The sequence below is a fragment of the Bemisia tabaci genome, chromosome 3, assembly GCF_918797505.1.
Source record: "Bemisia tabaci chromosome 3, PGI_BMITA_v3".
Classification (NCBI taxonomy): domain Eukaryota; kingdom Metazoa; phylum Arthropoda; class Insecta; order Hemiptera; family Aleyrodidae; genus Bemisia; species Bemisia tabaci.
This window is the reverse complement of record NC_092795.1, coordinates 62,510,369-62,532,969: the sequence shown is the minus strand read 5'-3', so window position 1 is coordinate 62,532,969 and position 22,601 is coordinate 62,510,369. Positions and strand designations below refer to the sequence as shown.

Here is a 22,601-nt window from a genome sequence, read left to right as displayed (position 1 = left end):
TTTTCCACCTAAATCCTCAAATGTGATGATCTGGAAAAGTCCGACTTAATTTTCAAAGTAAACTCTTCAAGCAAAAGAAAATGAGTGAATCTGCTGGAAAAGTCACCTTTTAATATTTGAACTTGCATTAAAAAATCCCATCTCTTCCTGAAACAGATAGAATTTTTCTTAAACTTCTTAATCCACACCCTTCTCATTTAAGTATGCCCTAGGTACTATCAGTGGGCACTTTACAGTGGGCCTCAGTTCAATCTTGATCTGACGTCTTCAGGATGCGTTTACTGATTTCATCGAATTTGTTATCTTTTAGGGAGAGGACTTCTTTTTGTCGGAAGATGCTTGCAAGTAGTTCTTCGTCACGATGAATATCGTTTGGCTTTCATCAAAGTTGGAGGGCCTTCAACATTGTTGAAAGTCCTTGCCTCCGGACAAGTAAATTTCCAAATTCAGTACCAACTTATGTTCTGTCTTCGGTTACTGCCTTTCAACCCTAAATTTGCTCAAAAAATGAACAAGTGAGTATATACAAATAAGTCTAAAAGTGTTAATTGTCTGTTGAAGAAGAATTTTGTTTTTAAATTGTTGAAATATCAGGTCAGATAGCCTTATCATGCCATAAATGTTTTAAATTCCTCGCTAGGGACCGTCATGTAGGAAGTCCGGGTGACAATCGGCTCTGTCTATGAAAATAATAGGCTGTATAAAATTTGAGCCAATTTGAAGCTTTTTTAGATGATGCTCAAAGGGATTAAAACTATGGGCAAAATTACATTGGTTTGAATGGGCGGAAAAACGCCTGATCTGCGAAAATGCATTTCTTGGATCTAAAATGCGCTGAAATGAAGAAAACCTGTCCAGCTCTTAGAGAGGCATCCAGGGGCCCATTGGAAACGAGAAAATCACACTTTTGATCCATGAGTGGGGACAGCAGGGTCATGACGTAGCTGGTTTTGAGGCGCTGCGCCCACAGCTAAGTGATCGCTTTTGAGACTTTCAGATCAAACTCAAAATAAGTGTTCCGAAGTTGAAGAGGCAAATGTATCTCACAACTTGATGAGAAATACTGTATAAAAGTTGTTTCAGCCCTTGAGAACTATACTTGGCCCTTTACAATGTTGCCTCATACTATTTCTCGAGCCTAGAATTAAATTGGTGTATATATTTTATCTTGCACTTGAGTGATCTCCCCTACCGTCACCCATGGGTCAAAAGTGTGATTTTCCCGTTTTGAAAGGGCCCCCAGATGCTTCTCTTAGAGCTGGTCAGGTTTTCTTCATTTAAGCGCATATTAGATCCGTAAAACGCATTTTCACTGATTTTTCCGCCCATTCAAACCAATGTAATTTTACCCATATTTTTTATCCCTTTGAGCACTATTTAAAAAAGCTTCAAATTGGCTCAAATTTTCTACAGCCTATTATTTTCATAGATACCGGGTGTCCATAAAGTAACTGAAAAGTGGGTATAACTTTTGAACAAAAAAAGATAGAAGGTCGCGGTTTGTGGCATTCTTCATCATCCAAAAGGGGAAATTTTTCGATGGGGGGCTTTTCCTGGTGGACCCCCCTGGGGGGGCCCCAGGGGGGGCAACTTCAAAAATTCAAATGGCAACCCCCATTTTTTTAGACATGATTAAAAAGAACTTAAAAAGACAAGAAAAATGGCGCAAATAAAATTAAAATCGGTTATTTCGTTCAAAAGTTACAGCCGGTCAAAGTTTTAAATTGACCACTTTTCAAAAAATCGCCGATGAGCTCCAAATTATCGGAAAAACAAAAACAAACCGGGAATGAAAAGTTTGAAAAGTGCTTTTTAGGAAGAGGAAAAACAACTGACGTTGTCACAAGTCTGGATGGCATTGTTTCAAAATAAAATTTCGGAAAATTCAACATGGCGGCAAATTTGAGGAAACGCAAAAAATGAAAATTCCAGAAACTGTTATCTTTCAAATACCCTCTAGTTTAAGGAAATCAAAGGTATCAACTTTTATTCCTTTATTTGGCCAAGTAAGAGCAATAATTTGCTGACTTAAAAGTTGTCAAGCGGGGCGCCTTCAATCGTTGGAGTATGCGACATCACAGGATTAAGTGTGCTGTCGAAAAATGAAGCCGATGTGAAAAAGCGCTCCTCCTTTGGGATGCTTTAGAAATGTTTGAGGTCCTCCTCCTCAAATTTAACGAGAAAAAAGAAGAAAAGTAAAATTTAGCAATTTTTACCCACAAACTTGGCGAGCCAAAAAAACATGATTTATCCTGGTGGGGTAGGGGCGGTGGACATTTTTGACATTTCTATCTCTGAAAATTAAAAATCCAAGAATAATTTTAATTCTCTAACTCCTGGCACTCCAGTTCGGCAAGGAGGATATCTGCTACGCTTCCAATTCCGAAGACGCCGTTCTACTCTTGATTATTATCTGAATTGAGATTATCTTATTGACAGTCTCAACCTTACGATTTGAGACACCAATCTTTTCGGTAACATCTGATGCACTATCTGATCGGTGACACGGTGAAGCGTAGCAGATATCCTCCTTGCCAAATTGGAGTGCCAGGAGTTAGAGAATTAAAATTATTCTTGGATTTTTAATTTTCAGAGATAGAAATGTCAAAAATGTCCACCGCCCCTACCCCACCAGGATAAATCATGTTTTTTTGGCTCGCCAAGTTTGTGGGTAAAAATTGCTAAATTTTACTTTTCTTCTTTTTTCTCGTTAAATTTGAGGAGGAGGACCTTAAACATTTCTAAAGCATCCCAAAGGAGGAGCGCTTTTTCACATCGGCTTCATTTTTCGACAGCACACTTAATCCTGTGATGTCGCATACTCCAACGATTGAAGGCGCCCCGCTTGACAACTTTTAAGTCAGCAAATTATTGCTCTTACTTGGCCAAATAAAGGAATAAAAGTTGATACCTTTGATTTCCTTAAACTAGAGGGTATTTGAAAGATAACAGTTTCTGGAATTTTCATTTTTTGCGTTTCCTCAAATTTGCCGCCATGTTGAATTTTCCGAAATTTTATTTTGAAACAATGCCATCCAGACTTGTGACAACGTCAGTTGTTTTTCCTCTTCCTAAAAAGCACTTTTCAAACTTTTCATTCCCGGTTTGTTTTTGTTTTTCCGATAATTTGGAGCTCATCGGCGATTTTTTGAAAAGTGGTCAATTTAAAACTTTGACCGGCTGTAACTTTTGAACGAAATAACCGATTTTAATTTTATTTGCGCCATTTTTCTTGTCTTTTTAAGTTCTTTTTAATCATGTCTAAAAAAATGGGGGTTGCCATTTGAATTTTTGAAGTTGCCCCCCCTGGGGCCCCCCCAGGGGGGTCCACCAGGAAAAGCCCCCCATCGAAAAATTTCCCCTTTTGGATGATGAAGAATGCCACAAACCGCGACCTTCTATCTTTTTTTGTTCAAAAGTTATACCCACTTTTCAGTTACTTTATGGACACCCGGTATAACCGATCGCCACCCGGACCTCGTCGATTTTCCTCCATGATGGAAATAAGCCGCACCCTAATGGTACCTCTAACTCAAATATCAGGCTAGAAGACCAGTTGAAAAAGAACAAGTTTAAAGGCGGGAGCGGTTCATTATAAATCAGAAACCCTTCCCTAGAATATGGATGAATGTTTAATATGTTACTAATTAGTATAATTTCAATGTATTAAACAAATTGCTGTCCTGTATGGTATTGTTACTAAATTTAGAACTTTTCCAGGCCGTATACAATGAGGAAAATGTTCTCTGTCAGTCTAATATCAAGGGATTAACAAGGAAATGATTTGATCGTGTAGTCTGGTTGAGAGAAAAGTTCATGCGTAGTAAGAGAAGACAATAAGAAAATGAAGCTACCTCTATTTTTTTCCCTTCACTCTAACATAATTCTGGTTGCTCTTAAATTCACAGATTAGGCGTCATTCCAATCCTAGCAGATATTCTCAGTGACTCTGTGAGAGAAGAAGTTACCCGCATCATCTTGGCTGTATTCAGGGTAAGTTGGCTTTTATACCCACCCATTCTTTCATGCCGGCCCTACACACTTGCGCAGAGGGTGCATTCAAAGCATTGATGCCTGCTTGATCATATTTTAAGAATGATTGCAGATAGTTAGTTAACTAATTTAATTAGAGTCATTCAGCATCATAGACTATTAATGTTTTTACAGAAAACATGAAGGGTGAGTAAAAATAAAAAAAATTAGATTCTTAACTTAATGGAAGCAAAAAATTTCAAAATCTTGATTGTATCACTGACATCTTCTTCGGTTAATTTACAAATAGTTTGAACAAGTATATCTATATGACGCCACTAACCCAGTGTACCATAGCGCTCTGCAACTCCTAATCGCCATTAAAACTGATTCTGCCACTCGATGTCTGCAACCGTTCAAAAGTTATGCCGAAAAGTTGATTTTTCTTTGACCCCCCTTTTCTTGGGGGCTGGATCAAAAACTCCACCATTATTGAACTTCTGTAACCTTCCTTTACAAAAGGTGAGGGTATGACAAGATTCCGTTCTGGGTCCAATTCTCATGGGAGATGCATATACCTCTTTGTGAAAATCGGCAGAAGTTCAGATATGGATTGTTTGTGTCAATGTAAGGTGGAAAGTAATCAGTATTTCTTTCCCTCACCTCCTAAATGTAAGAAGTTGAGGAAGTAAAAACAAGAGGGGAAAAAGTTAGTTGATTCGAGTTGAGCAATTTTTTTGCCTGCATGTCCTAAAAAATGGCGTCTACTTGTTATAGGAATGTTGGTGGTGCAGGCTAAAAAATAATTTCCTCTCGTGCTTTCTGCCTCTCCCCCTTCTAAACGGAATTGCCTGTGAATTGGATGGAATTAGCCAAGTTAGGGTTAGTTGGGGTCATTCCATAATAGGATGATTCTGGATTGGTCTCACAGCGATTGTCATTTTGAAGTCAGGGAATTTTTACATTAGTATATCATTGCAAATGATCAGTCGGTCTCATGCAATGTTTTGATTGACTCTCTTATTTTTTCTTACAAGGTATCCAGGAAAGTATAATCAACAAACTGGGGAACTCTACCTCCAGGTGTTACAAGTAACAGAAAATTTCTACATACGGTCAACCCCCGCTAAATCGAACATGTTACCTAAAAATTGCCATTAATCAGTAAGTTTCTGACCAGAAGAGCTCAACCAAGTAGCATTTCAAAGCCAATGAAGTGATTGCCAAGCTTTCATAATCCTCATTTGCTGGCTTAATTTGCAAAGGTTGGTGACATGACTTTTCAGACACCCCTCAACTTGGTGAAAGATGACCAACCGCCCCTCCTCCTCCTTCCCCCAATAAAAAATCGTCAAAAACCTGAAGTGTCAACTCATTGTTTCTCAAAGAAGAAACAATATAGCCTAAACAACTTGAAGGTGTGTTTCCCTGTTCAGAGATGATTAATAATTTCTTTCTTTTCTTGCTTTGTTCGCTTTTTAGAACTTATAGAAAAACCAGAAGAGCCGAACATTGCAAAGGAACATTGTATTGCAATGGTACAGAGTAAAGTATTAAAGCAGCTGAGTATTTTGGAGCAATGGAAATTCGATGATGAAGACATTATAGAAGATGTTCAGTTTCTCAACTAAAAATTGATCTGTTCAAGATTTAAGGTATCTGGTAACTCTATTTTCTCTCCCACTAAAGTACTCTGCATTCTTCAAGTGAGTGGGTGTATTTACTGGTCTTTCTTGCTAGTGGTTGCGTACACCACATCTTGCAGGAGAACTATGGGTGGGGAGAAGTGTGTCCCTGTGGTGAAACACCTCGGAAAAAATTAAGAATTGTAGTATAACCTGTAAAATGTATGTATTTTAAATGTGGGTTCAAAAAAGTCCGGTTTGGTAACCCATGTGTGTAACAATGGTCATTAAAGCTAGGGTTAAGCCAGAGACAACATTTTTAGAGATGCTGCACTCTCCATCCTCCTATAGAGATAAAGTCATTTTGGGAATCATTAATTACTTTTTGCCTAGTGATGATTCATGAAATCGGTGAATAATCTGTTGAAACATGATGTAGATCAACAAACTTGCTTTGTAAAATTTTCAACAGGTTATTCCGAAGTTATCATCTGCCAAGAATGGAGGCAAAAAATACTACCGTGTCAAAGAAGAATGCTGAGCTCAGCCATCGCCAAAGCTCCTTTAATAGAATACAAAGAAATATGTGAATATTTTTTACTCAATTTTTCAGAGAATTTTATCCGCAATCGGACCTCAGTTTTCTGCAAATTCTAAGAGACAATATTCATAAATCTTCTCAAGTATGAACATTTAATCAAAGGAAATTTGGCAACTCTTGAATATTCATATGGTGTTTCTCCTTAGTACAGTAGAGTAGCTCATATATCATTAAATTGAAGTACGAAGTCTCTTAATGACATTTTCTCCACCTTAAAGAGTGATAATTTACGATATATTTTTGGAAGACCATTGTCTGTAGTGTGTGTGGTATTTATTATCAAGAAAGTTAATACTGTAATTTGAAATAATTTTTTTCATTTTTACTTATAGTTCTTTTGATGGATATGCCTCTGAAGTAAAATGTGGGCGATTAGAGTGGTCTCCAGTCCACCGGTCTGCTCAGTTCTGGAGAGAAAATGCAGCAAGTTTGAATGACCACAACTATGAGCTTCTTTGCTGTCTGGTCCATTTACTTGATACTTCCAAGGATGCTTTGGTGCTCAGCGTTGCATCCTTTGATGTTGGTGAATACGTCCGTCACTACCCGCAAGGCAAACAGTAAGTAACAATTGACAACTTTTAAATTAAATCAAGATTTAAAAACAATTCGTCTGAGAAGTTTTGATTTACATCCTCTGACATTCTAACCGTTTGATGAATGACAACTTCGATGAAATCCAGGATGGACTGCTGGAATAAATCAACAAGGATCAGTCGTGAAGAAGCTGAAGATGGAGCGTGCAGCTCCGAAACAATGTCCTTTAGTCTATAAAAAGTGAGTGAGCTTAGAGTTTATGTAATTGACGACTGGATGTACTCTTTGTTAACCGCCTAGCTGATCAAACGCTGTAATGATCACCGGCGATTTCTAGGAGGTAACAGCCCTCTATAAGAACCAGGTAGAGCGGAATCACTCTTCTAACTTCTGGAAGGTCAAAGGCCTGGTCCAGGAGAGAAATGATTTGGCTTGCTCAGTGCTTGAAATGATCTACATCCTAAAATTTTGGAATAGGGTGTGTAATTTTAGAGCTGATGTTGAAAAGCTCGACACCATTTACCACTGAACGTAGACGCATCCATTGCCAGAATATATAGTTCTGACAACACTTGTTATACGTTGTAATGCTTACATCAGACCACTCTACTTTCTCTAGCTTCCACAACCTCTCTCTGTATAGTTTTCATTGTTTTTATCTTACAGTGTCATTGAACAGTTAGGAGGATAACAACTTGTGATGCAACTTTTATCTCACAAAGATCCCAATGTTCGTTATGAAGCTCTGCTGGCTGTTCAAAAGTTAATGGTTCATAACTGGTAAGTTCCTCTCTCTACTTCTTCAATCCATCATCTATGTTTATCTGGCGAACAAACGCAGCGCTCATGGGTTTGGTAATTTTCCACTGAAGTAGAATGATTTGCTTGATGTGGAACTTTTCGATCAGTCATTTTTTATTCAACCTAATTTTTTTTTTACTGATGTCACTGATTCTCGAATTTTTTAAGAATAGACTTCAAAGAAATGCCATGTATTCAATCGTAAAATTTTCTCCCGTCTATTTTTTGTTTTTAGTGTATTTTCTTTCCAAAGAATATACACTATTTTTTCAGTATACTCTTTGCCTTGAAGTACATTTAAGCCTTGAGTAGAATATGAAAATGTATTTTTAAGGATTTTATTTTTTTCCTCTTGGAAGCTATCAATTATAGATGGATATTGAAGCAGATGGGCACTCTTTCACCTTCTCAACAAGGTACATTAAAACTTCAGTTTATCGGATTGCTCTTTTGGTCCCTCCTAGGACTTCAAGTAATTCGAATCAACGGATTTTGCAATTTAATGTATAAATTCGTCAGTCCTGTAATCCGATGGAGGTCTTACTGTATAGAGCTTAACATTAGACTGAAGGGTTGCTATGCCAAGAAATGATGGTCTTTCTGTATCCATTCCATTACATGTAGTCTTTTCTGGGAACTGTATTGATCAATTGTCAAAATCTTAGGAGAGTTTTAAAGTGAAGAATGTTTCTGATTTGAGCACTTTGTTACCGATTTGAGTCATCTTTTTTACTTTGAAAGGTATAAATTAATATTTGCGTTTTGGATGACCCTCTTATATTCTAGCATTGATAGTTTCTAAGAAAAGGAAAGTATAAAATTTTCTTCCTTTCTCCTGCTTCCCTCCCTCTCTCTATCATTTCCTATTTCATGCTCTTTTGATCAAAGCTTTTTACATTGCAAGCAACTGTTGGTATCAATGTTAATATTTTTACAAGTTATTTTCTGGATAGGTATACAGTAAATTTGCACTGAGACTGCAACAAGAAGAAAATAATTGTTGATTATTATGAATAATCTGCAACCAAAAAATTATTTGAACGACTGTCTGAATACTTCTGCTTTCTTGTTGACGTATACAACTCTTTTTGATTATTTTATGCTATACCTTAAACTTGAAGTGGTTTCTAATGAGATTTTTAATTTTGATTTGTTTTCTTTTGTTAGGCCATCAGTTGATTCCATTCCATGACTTTACATTAATTGCTCAGTGTGTATTTCTAATGGTAACTAAGCCATGTCCTGTAGCAATGTTTGAATTTTGTAGATTAGTGATCAATGCCAGCTACAATAACCATGTTCTTGAATTATGATAGCACGTGCAAATTATTTAAATGAATTAACAATGGAATGATTGCTATGAATGCATTCTTTTTCAAATTTTGCTGTGATATGTGCAACTAAGAAAATTCTCAATGCTGTTTTCTCACCCGTTTTCAGTACCTCAAAACTTTGTTCGAAATATTTTACTCAACCGATTTTATAAATATTCAATGAAATATAAAATTTCTAGCCCCTTTTACTCACAGTTTATTGTCTTATGCAGTTTGTACTTGCGTTTATTAAGAGTGTCCAAAATTGTCTGTTTTTCAAGCTTTCACTACTGGCTGCCCAATTTATTAATTTTTTTTTTTAAAACGAAACATCATTTGAGGAAATTGTATTTCTTGAGCGAATTCAAAGAAAATATTGCATAGACATTAAAATAACGAGGAACCAACTTATTTGAAGAAATGGAACCCAAACAGGGTGTCTACCAGTCTGGAATGTCCGGAAAAAGTACGCATTTTTTAAGGTCGGTCCGTAAGTACCTTAAGTCGTACCTACCCAAAATCGAAGAATTGCGATGCGTCGCAAAAAGGTACTTAAAAAGTACTTAATTTTTCTCCAAAGCAAGGTACTTAAATTTTTCCTTAAGTACCTAAAAAGTACTTCAAAAGTACTTATTTTATTTTTGTGGACCTCAGTAGACACCCTGCCAAACCATAAATTAGAGAAAATTTTACTTCCTTCACCTCGACTTTTACAGCTCCTCAATATTTTTTTGCAGTAATTTGTTCGAGGCTTGTATTTTTCAATGATTTTTTGATGGTGCAATTGGTGTTTTAGCCCCTTCCCCTTTCAGGACCCTGTTTTTGTGTTTTTATTGTGTTCCATTGTTGCTGTAGGGCCTTTTTTTATCGCGGATCAGGGTGGATCGCAGTGGAAGGCACTGGATCGGAATCCTGAGCGATCCGGACCGATCCAAAGTGTTCCAAGTGATCAAAAAAATCCAAACTTGGAATTTGGTCTGATTTATTATTGTGTTGATCAGAGACAGTTTTGATTTGTTGGGGACGGCAACTTCCTTGCATTAGGTTAGGATCACAGTGGATCGCAAGCTTGCCCCACCACGGAAGAGCGATCCAGTGTTCCACCCTGATCCACCTGGAACGCTTGGATCACGGCTGAGGAACGGAATAAAAAAATACCGATGTTCATCGTGATCCATTGCGTTCCACTGCGATCCGCATAAAAAAAAGCCCTTTTTACTCTTTTGAAACCCTCAAATTTTTAATTTTCTGGGCACAGGCAGCCCTTTCACATCCTCTCAAATGTTTAATAAGAAAGGATAGGCTTGGATCAGTTTCATAGAACCCTGTCCCATATGAAGTTAAAATTATCTGAATCAGTCAAATGATGAATGAATAACTTTTACCTGCTCTATCTTATTCTTCGTTTTAACAAAATCCAGAAGTTTTACCTACAGTAATATTTTGATCACCGATAAATCATGGTGGGAGCTTGTGCTGGATACTGAAAACGCCGTAAGATTAAAAAACGCCTAAAAACATTTAAAACCACATGAAATATGTATGAAAAAAATGAGAAAAACTCACTTGATTAACATGGATGAAAGAATGACATCATAGTGCGTCGAGCTTTCGATGCTGTGTGTGCCTGAGAAGAATCGTCGGTATCTGCCCAAAACTCTTTATCATTTGTCACCATCCACTGCCAAGTTATAGTCTTATCTTCATCTTCTGGCTCAAGTATTACAAGCGTCAATTGTGCATAGGCACCATGTTGCCAAATTTTAAACTTTTCAATCTTTTACGGAAAAACTGATCAACAGAATCACTTGAAAATTTTACCCAATATTTCTTCCGCCATCAAGAATAATTTCTGTTTTATGAAAGTATGCGCAAAAGTTTTAAAGCAAAATTAAAACAATATTGAATTGTCCGGCAACACACCTTCTAAGCGTTAATAAGGCTTGTGATATTTTTGGTGGAAGATGACTAAGGTTTCTAAATGTAGGTACTAAATAGGGCTGAATTTTACTGAACCTGTTTTAAAAGTCATGGGATCTGTGTATTTAACTATTATCTGGATGTAAATTCAACTTGACCACCTGCCATGCTGAGTGAAAATGCCGTATGAGTGTTCGAATGTTGCCAAAGTTCCTTTCAGAAAATATTTATTTTTAAGGAAAGCTATGAATATATTTTCTCGTAACTTTTAGACTTTAAATCAAATTACGGACAAATTTCTCTGAAAAATCAGAAGTAAAATAAATACAGATTTTCTTAAAAATTCGATTTTTGAAAGGAATTCGGCAACATGCAGGGAAACTAGAATATGTACATAAAAAGGCATACATTGCATGTATGAGTAAAAATGATTCATGCATGGCCATCACTTTGATGATGTCACATGCCCTCTGCATGAATTGAGTGTGGTTTAAATCTTCAGCTATGGAGTAAAACCAAAGGTATTGCATTTTTGTGGTCAAAGAAGCACAACATGCTCAAAATAGTCGCCCTCATCAGCGCAAAATACAACCTGTAACCAAGTATTTTGGTTACTTGCACTCGTGAAAATCAATTATGGCTCATTCATATTTTTTATTATTTTGTGTGTTTGAATGGGCTATTCGGATACTTCCAGTCCTATTTTTTTTACTCATGTCGATTTTTCTAAGGCCGTGTTTATACAGGATTAAACTCTTGATCGCGACGCGATTGCGACTAGACTGTGACTCGGCACAACACATGGAGTTGAATGAGCATGTTTATACATGTCGCGACTCGGATGCGATTGAGATTTGACGATCAAATCTCAGTCGCGTCGCGGTCTGTGACAAGACTCTGTGCTCTAGACTCCGACTCGACTCTTGATCAGTCTTGTCTTGCTTGGTGCAGTGAACGGACGAAAACTATTTCATCTTTTTTAAAAAAGGTGGTTTATTAATAAAATAAAAAAGATTTTTAGAGATTGGCTAATATAATGACTTCTGAAGCGGAAGCCCTGAAGCTTGTGGAACTGGTGGAGGCTCGGCCATGCCTCTGGAACCCACAGAATGCATTTTATGCTAACTAAAAACTTAGATACTGACTTTTTTTAATATTTTCTGTATTGAAAGGGTGTTCACTATAACGACGAAAACGACGATGCTTATTCACCGCCCATAGCAAAAGCACGTCTTCTTTGTCGGATGAAGACATGATGCACTGCCACCATGACCCAACAGTATAATGTTGATAAATTAAAATTGAGTCGCGAGGGAGTTTAACCCTGTATACACACATGCATCAAATCCCCGTCAAGTCACAGTCTCGGATCAAATGAGCGCAATCGCGTCGCGATCAAGAGTCAAATGCTGTATAAACACGGCCTAAGATTCATTGGTTTTTATTCTAGCATTTTGGTACTCAAAACCTAGGTCTCATTAAGTTTGAGCTAGATATCTGATAGGTATTTGAGCAATGCACTTTTGGATATACTTCAATGCATTCTCTTGTGCTTCAGCATGCTTTAATATAGACTATAATTTAGATGTCAAGGACTGATATCAAATTATATTATCGGTAGAAAAATTATGACATGTTCCAGTACAGTTGACACATGTTGCAACGGTACTGCCACAACATCGCTTTGAAAACCGGAGCTCTGAAATTTTGCCAACGCAGTCAAATTTTATGAATTCTAAGTCAAGGGTTAATACTTCGTACTCATTGTAGTCCCCTACGCTTCTAACCAATAAATAAAAGAAAAAAAATTAATTTTACCAACATTGCAATATTTATGAAATGTAAATGTTGACTACATTTTTTTAAATTAAAGAAAATTTCAAATTTTATCAACATTGGCTAATTTCACGAAAATGCCGAATTTTCTCAACACTGATCGATTTACGTACTTATACGCTATTAATCGACATTGCTCAATTTCGTGGAAGTTTCCAAATTTTATCAACGCTCCAAAACTTTTAAACGTCAATTCATGAAGATACAGTAGTACTCCAATGTTACCATAACTTAACAAAACCAGAAATTTATGCTTAATCGAGGTTTATTCTAAGTAGTTTCCCTAGGAAATATTTGTATCTGATTTTTAGTACCATAACATTTGGCTATTTTTTCTCTCTCAAAAAAGTTCTCAACTTTATATTTTGATCAATTTTCCGGAAATATTGTCATATTACATTTAATTTTGACCAGTGACAGAAGTGACGGTGAATGACAGATTTTTACCATTTATCTGCTGGTAAGTAGTAGAAATTGCTAAGTGTCAGCTGGATGAGATAGATTGGTCAGAATTGTAACTTTAGATACAGCAAATGGAGTCTGCACTAGAACCGTGACAGTCGTCACCCCTCTACCAATTGGCTAACACCTAAAGTGTTGAAAAAATAAAACATTTTATAAACCTTTGAAGCAATTTGTTTCAGATCAATGTTATTTTGAAAACCTCAGCAAGAGGATAGTATGTTGAGACAACCTGGCAACTATGTTTCAAATCTTTTTCGATCAAAAATCAAAGTTTCAAACACGCACCTTTCACTGAAAACTTTGTGCTCTTCCTTATCTATTCAAATCTTCGCATTTCTCTCTTTTCCCACTCCTCTTTATTAGTCCTGTGAGCGGCCTTCACCAACATTTTAGTGATCTGGAGAGTGATGACGATGCTTCGGGAAATGATTAATTCATAGTGATCCCAGTGCCTATTTGAGGAAATACTTCATATTTGCGGTGGCCGTATTGTCTCAACAACTAAAGCCAATTATTAGTTTTCTCTTTGAAGGAACATCTCTGTGTTCTTTGAGTGCAGAACTTTAAACCCTTAACCCGTTGTTTAATGCCCAGCAAGCCAACTTTTAATGTTGACCAGCCCTTCAATCATTTCGGCCCCTCTTATTCTCTCCTTTTTCTTTCATTTCGAATCATAAGTGACACTTGCAGGTGATCACAAGAAAGCTGCATGGATACTGAGCATGTCATAATGCACACCTTAACAAAAGAGATGTACCTAAGCTAATTGTGGGGTATAGAACCTGCCAATCATATCAACTATTTTCCTTTTTCTTTTTTTGCCCAATCTTCTGTAATTCTCTTTCTTTGTAAGAGAAAACTCCGCAAAGGATAAATTCACCCGCCTTTTCCTGTATTAAATACATGTATTACCCTCTCTGTCCAGTAGGTGTCTCTCCGTACCAGATGAATCTTCGAGTCCCTTGAGATCCACTACAGAGAGCACTGTATTAGTTTTCCAGTAGATCCATGTTAATGGTAAATGATTATTGCGTGCGAATATTAATATTTTGCTACTGGAGTATAGGATTATACCTGTTGTACACACTTGAGGAGTAAAATTTTCTTAATTAATTATGTCGTTAATTTTTTATTTGTGTTTTATTTCAGGGAGTATCTAGGACGCCAGCTGGAAAAAGAGCAAGGATCAACAACTACTACAGCAAAATCTGCAGCTGGAGTACTCGCTGGTAAGACCTCTATGTAGCTTGACTGCTTCAGAAATTAATCAAATCTTGTATCTGAAGATCATCATTTGCTGCGGTCATATTAAACACTGGGATTTTTCCTGCCTATTATTATCAATAGACGTGGGTAAATTTACTGATGTGGCAGTCCATTGACCTGTATTAGCTAAAAGCCTGCTAATAAGGAGTATGGATTTTGGTGCCTTCAACTTCAACGAAGACTTGTTACCAGAAGTATTACCCTGACTCCTAACAATGAGTCAATGATGCTGACTTTTTGTATTGCATCATTTAAAATTTCTAATTGAGGTGAATCCTTTGTAATGGGTCAGTTGCGCTGGTCACAGGAGTGCATTTTGATGGTTTCAGCTCATAGATTAGCAAAAAGGAATCAGTTATGTCCAGATGCTTAGTTTTTCCATCCAGTATTAATGGAAATATTGCCCTTTTAAAAACACAGTGTATGATGTCATCCACTGCGGTAGCTTACACCATGGTCCCGTCCACCTTTGATTCATCAATTAGTGATGTACACATTTGTATTGGTAGCTCTACTTAAATCATAGATGAAACCAAGGTGGAAGAAACTATAGTATGCACTACTGTGATGGATGACGTCATACGCCATGCTATTTGAAGAGGAATATCTCCGCTGGTATCGGACAAGAAAACTTGGGTTTTAGACAGATCTTGTCATTTTTTGCTGATCTGTAATCTGATGTCATCAAAATACAATTCTGAGACTAGCGCAACTGACCCATTTAACACTTTGAATTGTGATCAAGGAGGGAAGCACGGATTTGACAAAGCTAATCGGCAATCTAGTAATTGCAATCTAGAAATAGTAATTTTGATGGCCAGCTTGTAATATGCAATAATTATCTTCTCGATGGTTGTGGATTTTGAACTTGAAGAATTAATGGCTAATTAGTAATTATTGGTAGTCTCACACATCAAGACAGCCGTGCTAAGGAAGAACGCTGCATAAACCTTCAGGCGTTGCCAAATTTCCTTTCATTAAATCCGAATTTTCTGGTAAACTTATGACAATTTTTCTCCCAATTTTTTCAGATAATATTCGTAATTGCATCTACAGGTTCTGAAAATTGAAAGGAAAACTATTCATAACATTCCTCAAAAAAAATAATTCTATCGAAGTAAATTTGGCAACTCTGGAATGTTCATACTGCGTTCTTCCCTAGCACGGCAGAAGAGGAAAATGACTCAGTAAAGGCAGGCAGGGGCACAGAGCAGCTGAGTTCCTCAGGTTTTTTCCTAAATTCTTGAAATTGACCTTATGTTTTCTAGAGGTTCCTCTCCTCCAGTAAATATTTTTTAGCCTCTTTCTCCTCCATTTTAGTTTGTTTTCATAGATCTTTATTCAAAATGAGTATGCAGCTCAAATGAGGTTTTTAGGTTCTTGCATTTATTCCTACGTTGCAAGAAATTTTTCAGAGCTCTAAAAATGCTATCTACTTTCCTGCCTCAAAAGTGGTGAAGCAATGGACCACTTGACAGGGTACGAATTTCAGCATTCTGATACATGTTTCTTAACCAAAATTTCACGTAGAACACGATACGCACAACGAAAATTACCAAAATCAACTCCTGACGAAGATATTTAATGATTCTTGATGCGCGAATTCAAACCACCCGCTCATGAAAACTCAATGCTCTACGTGATTCACATCGCGCGCTAAACGTTATCATGACAGTCTGCAATATTAAAATCTGGCAACCTCAATCTTGACGCTTTGGCTCAGCTATAGCAAATTGCTTATAGTTTGAACAACACATGATGGGAAATGAACATTGCTTGATTGAGAAGCTTGCCGAAACCTTTGTAGTGCGCGCTTTGACTCACGTAGAGCATTGAGTTTCTTGTGAGCGGGCAGTTCAAATTCCTCGTAACCAATGTGAAATAAAAACGTTAATATCTTCGTTAGGAGTTGGTTTCCGTAATTTTCGTTATGTGAATCGTTTTCTACGTGAAATTTTGGTTAAGAAACATGTATCAGATCGCTTAAATTCGTACCTTGTCTAGTGGTCCATTCTATTAATCGATTATTTTGTGAAGACATTCACTAATTTCCTTTGATTTTCTTCTAGAGGTATAGATCCATCAAAGTCAGTATTGGTGTCGATACTCAATTCAAAGCTTATCAACGGCGTAAGTCCGCAATCACATATCTCGTTTGCAGTGTCTGAAAATCTCAGCCGCTATGCTATTTTTTTAAAGGAGAACAAATTGACATCATTCCTTAAAGTTTTTGCAGAATTCTCTTTGCACGGAGAAGAAAAATCACGGCAGTTTTAAGGAATTGCCGTTTTCCGTTTAAAAAATAAAGTATGACAGTAAGTCTGCGACGTCGCAAATCAAGTTATGAGATTGCCGACTTTCACCGTTGTTATGTCTTTACAACTAACACTAAATGGAACAAAACAGAACCTCAACATTGACTCCCAAATTCAGTGTCAAAAGGGCTCCTATCTAGAAAACCAAGTACCTCAGCATCTGCTAAATTCTGTTTTTTGATATAATATTCCTTACGACCTCTTGGGCACCGTCTCACCATCGAAAAATCCTGATATCAATAAGATCAGAGTATTTTATAGGGGAATATCTGTAAATCTCATTTGAATAATTTTGTGAGGAGGTCTAATTGATCCTGTTCTTATATCTGGACTTAATCTGTAGTAAAAATACATTCAAAAGAATGAAATAAGTAGTCAAACTTCTGAAACAATAAAAAAGATTATTCCAGATCTAATAATGTAGTTGATTTTTAAAGATCGAGATCCTTCGTATAAGGATTTTCGAATAACATCTCGCCATCAAGCTCTCAAACTCAAACCTTCTATGTACCAGGCTCGAGAAAAGCAGGGCCAAACAGTGAATTTTTCTGTATTTTTTCTTGCAATATTAAGTAGATATGATGAAACATCCGATTGGTCTTCAAGGAGAGCTTTTGTTTCCTTGCTGGTCAGGAAGATAAGATAGACAAAATAGTCAAATTTTCCGAATGATAACAGAGTGAGGCGTATCCTCTTTACACCTAAACCAGGAATATTGAAATTTCAAGTTCAAAAATTCATTGCGCTTAGAAAGTCGCAAAGAATATAATATTGAATAATAATTGAATTTAGCCAGGTCAGAATACCTTTGGTTCCCCATGCAGGGTCGCTACAGGTATCCTAATTTTTTGCTTTTGAAGCAACTTCTGTTGAATGAGTTCTAACTATTTCTCTTCTCTTCTTATTTTTAGGTAAAATATCATAAGATTATCCGGAAGAAGTTGGCTCCCAATAGTGGAGAGGAACAAATGCTGCTGTTATTTGGTGTCAGTCAATTCTGGTGCCCTTTTAATTCTTTCTTGAGAATGATTTTTCCTCAAAAGGGACTCATGCTGATATCTTGGCAACTAGTTATGTATTAAAAAAGTATGATGGTGGCACTTTCTCAACTCATTTATTGAACGTAAATTTTCCAAAGTTGTTGTCTTAAAGTAAAGTCTTCCGTAAAGCATGAGCTAAAATTCGCTTTAGCTGTAATTAAACAGTGGCATGAGGGTGTAATTAAAGCCTCTGAAAACATTGTAAATGTCTCTCCAATGCACGCTTAATTTAAGTACATGCATAAACAATTTTGTTAGTTTATGAATTGGTTGGAACTCAAACAATTTACCATTCCCCATTTAGAAAATATTTTGTCTAAATTCTATTTTAGTCTTTTCCATAAGAAAGTTCTCTAAAGTAGGTTAATTTGAAAATCTGTAGTAGCATCTTTCAACTGATAGAGACTTCTTCAAGAGTTACTGTTTTAATAGTTGTAATATTTTCATTCTTATTAGCCTCAACTCAACTTTACAATTGACAGGGTATGTTGGGAACAACTACAAAAATCTATTACAGCATTCATCTTTTTGCACCATGCCAATCAGCTGTGCTTAAATTTTTTATCGCTGTAAACTGCATCTTATTTGAAATTGGTCACCTCTAAGCCAGTCAAATAGGCCAGATCAAATACTAAACGCAGGAAAGTTCAGAGATGTTGTTTTTTTTTTTGCTGTTTTGTCCAGCCCCTGGTTCCCTTAAAAACCAGTAGCTTTTCTCCACAAGCCTTAGCAGTTAATCTCAAACAAAAGATCAAAGAAAAAATTTCAATAGTTTGGAACCTAAAGTCGTAAGATGCTAAACTTATTTACCATAATGCTTATGAGCGGCTGATTTCACTTGATTTAAAATGACTATGTTATGAACGAGATTAATTATATTTTTTCAACAACTCTTGTGCTGTAGTATTAGTATGTAATTCTAATGTTCATTGAAAAAAAAATCTCTCCATGCTCCAAGCCACGATGACAACACATAATTATTTTCCCCAAGTTCATTCCATAGCAATGTCACCTATCACTGTCCTTGTTGGATCATTCTATGAGATGTTGATGATGTATTTTTGATTTGTTAAATTTTATTATTGAGGTATCATATAATATTGTTAATGTTAAATTATATGTCAAAAAATTATGCAATTTTATTTAATTTGTGTTTCCCAAATTCGATTTTTTTTTTGGTTGGGAGGAGGTGAGTAAAAATTGAAGAGCATTTTGTAGAAGGGTGGCTCTACAAGGTACTATTTATTGAGGAAAATGCAATTGAAATTGTGTTGATTTTGATCACACGTAACCCTGTTGGGTAACTTTAAACCCGTTAGCTTCAATCAACCTATATTGAACTGAAAATTGACAATAGTTTTAATTGTTAACTTTTTGAGCTTTTCAAAACTTGAAGCATTGGCGGATCAAGAAGGGGTGGTCACAGTGGTATGCTGCCATGCTAAGTTGAAAATCAGTAAATCCATAATTTGCCGCAAGTCCACTAATGGACCGGTTTAGAAGGTACAAATTAACACATTCTGATACATGTCATAACAAGAATTTTACCTAGAACACGATTTACGCAACAGAAATTGATGAAACTAACTCTAATTGATCTGTTTAACATTTTTTGATGCGTGAATTCAAACCTTGCGCTCACGGAAAAATTAAAGTCTAGTTGAGACAAATTGCGCCGTAAGGTCTGTAAGGCCTGTAACAGTCTCTGCGGTATGAAAAGATGGCAACCTTGATTTTGGATTTTCGGCTCAGCTGTCGCACGTAGTTAACACCTAGAACAATACAAGGCAGGAAGGAACATGGCTTGATTAAGAAGCCTGCCGAAACTGTTGTGGTATGTGTGATTTCATTCAAGTAGACCATTGTTTTTCTTGTGAGCAGGGAATTCAAAATTCTTGTAACCAATGTAAACTAAAAACGTTGTTATCTAAGTTTGGAGTTGATTTCTGTAAGTCCCTTTGTGCAAGTTGTGTTTAACGTGTTTTGGTTAAAAGCCATGTATCAGAATGCTTCAATTTTTGCCTTGTTTACTGGTCCATCTATACTATAAGCTCCGAGACCTCCTAATTTTGCGTAACTGGTAACGCTTAGTTCCAGCGTTCTACCGGGCCGATTTTCATGACTTTTGCGGCTATCGACGGGCAATTGTCTCTAGATTAGCCAACTCTTTTCAGATTTTCAAAATATGAACCAGGTTTTTTTGTATTACGTGGTAAATTTGCGAATTCTCCCATTTAAACAATGTAAATTTATACTTTTTGTCATAGTTCGTTTGAGCGTTTTACCGGGCCGATTTCCATGATTTTTGCGTAAATCGACAGGTAATAGGCCCTAGATGAGCCCGCTCTAATCAGATTTTGGAAAAAGGACCCAGGTTTTTTTAAAATCACGTTATAAAAGTGAGTGAGTTTACAGAATGCTCCGGTACTGCTACCGCTATGCGCGGGAGGATGCGCAGTGGTCGAGGAGGTTGCGCAGTAGCTGTGTAGCCTGCGCATCAGCTCTACACTTATCTACACAAGATTCGCACCCCTGATCTCAAATCGAGCGGTGGCCGAGTCGTCTAAGACGTCGAATGCGTCCACTTGGAACTCGGTATGGGTTCGATCCCCGTCTCATGATATCTTAATTATTGCCTGACTATCATTGTTCATTGATTTACAGCAATATTTCATCAAGCAGTCATTCCAAAACGCGTTCTTTTAATATTAAAGTAATTTTAAGTAAAGTTTAAAATTAAAGTATACCTCATATCGTAAATTTATAGGGGAAAAATAAAACTAACACTGATAGGAGGGTAAAAATAGGGCCGCGAAGCGGCCCATTGATGGCGCGGAGCGCCTTCAGGGGGTTGGGCCGCGTAGCGGCCAGGGGGCGTAGCCCCCTAGTTACAAAATATAATTCTGCTCGTTTCGAAGAAAGTAGTTCAAGAGGTTTCCATTGACCACCTGGGATCAATTCATTTTTGATGATTACAAATGAGGGGCTTGGAGTACAAAGCACATTAGTGCAGTTTTTGCTATTTCAAAATGTACTTGTTACAAGTTTCTAAATTTCATGGATCCTCAAGGCAGAAAGGAAGTTCAAACTGACTTTTTGATGTTTAAAAATAGGAATTTGGGAGCGAATTTTTCACAATATATGCATCAAGACCACTTTCACTTGAAATTGTTAATATCTCAACGTTTAAAAACTGCACTAATGCGCCTTGACCTCCAAGCCCCTCAATTTCACTTCAATGCAGGAATACCAGAGAGAATTTAAATGAGGCCCTGTTCTTAATGATGATTAAGGGGAAAAGATTAACATAAAAGAATCCTAAGGAAGCTGAATCTATATAAATGTAGGAACTTTATTTACAGGAAATTTTTTATAATTCATTATTTACAGTTGCCTCAGCTGGTTTATCACTTTAAAGCTTACCAATTTCATTCTTGAATTTAGTGATTGTTTCTTTAGCATTTTTAAGACGGTCCTTGTACTCGCTAATTTCTTGTCTAATCTTCTTTTTGGCATTTAAAATGGCTTGAAGGGTTAGAGTGGTTTCACAATAACTGGAATAGTTTTGTCGCCGTAACAGACAATACATTTTTCGGGCATATTTTTAGTAGTAATGATAATCTCTCGAATTTTTTTGCATTAAGCTACACAGGGTTATGTGTTATAGTGATTTTCAAAGATTTATTGCTCTACCCTTCAATTTTAATATATGAATGGCCGAAAATGTGCTGTCTGTTACGATGACTTTTTACCGTGTAACAGACAGCCTATTTTCGGAATTTACATAATATTAATTGAGAAGTAGAAGAATAAATCATTAGAAAGCATTATAATAGGACCCTTTTAAGGTTAATGCGAAAAAATTCGAGCGATTATTATTTTTACTAAAAATATGACCGAAAAATGTGTTGTCTGTTACGGCGACAAAATTATTCCAGTTATCGTGAAACCACCCTCTCCTTCTTTTCATCAACTGAAACAAATTAGAATTAGAGTCACCTAAATTAATTTTAAAGCAACTTAAAGTTAAGAATTGAAAATAAAAAAACCGAGATAAGAATAATATTAAAAGATGAACATTCCAGATACAATAAAGAATACATTTAATCTTGCAGCCAGGGCTTCGTTCTAGGCTAACCTTCTTAGGTCCATTTCATAATCGTACCTTTGATGCAAAAGGTCTTCATTTACATCTTTTCTTGCTTCATGCTAACCCGATATTGATTGCCGAGGTCAAAAAATGCGTAACTCTGATTGAGACACTACTAATCTCCCCTCTTGTGTCCCTTTTTTTCAGAGGAAACCAGCCCAAGTACAGTTTTTTTTTTACATTTTCTGTAAATTTTCCATTTTCCTATTTTTCATTCATAACCATTCACAGATAGTTTTAAAGAGATACTTTAATTGGTTCTCTTTTAAAAAATAATACATAATTGGGGATTTTTAAATACTTGATAATATCGAAAAGGGGCCATCTTTTAAATTTTGACGAACTTACTTTCTTAAAGGAATCTTCTCTTAATGGATATGCAAACCAGCCCCTAAAAGCCTAAGACTGGTTTTCTTGCGAAACATCATTCAAGGGGGTCCAATTTAACAATAATTTAGAAGAATGGCTATCTCCAAAGAGCCTAGAAGTCATCCTTAAGTGTTGTTAAAATACTTTTTCTATCTTTACTGACAAGCTGCTGTGTTCCTTAGATTTGCCTATCATTCTTAGCTAGACAAAGAACTGTCCAGTAGTTCTAACAACACAAAGAACCAAGTAAAAATGTTGCCTTTTGAATTTAATTTCACATATGCTTTTGTCACACAATAATATGTGTTCCACTGGCACTGGCACAGAAAAAACACGACACGGTGATAATATTTTTCAGGAAAGATCTCAGCACAATAGAAAGGTCCTTTTA

The 22,601-nt window shown here is 36.5% G+C and overlaps 1 pseudogene; it reads left to right on the top strand.

Annotated features, from left to right (window-relative positions):
* Window positions 1–459: 459 nt before the first annotated feature.
* On the top strand, window positions 460–18,823 carry LOC109035972 (V-type proton ATPase subunit H-like; annotated as a pseudogene).
* Window positions 18,824–22,601: the final 3,778 nt, after the last annotated feature.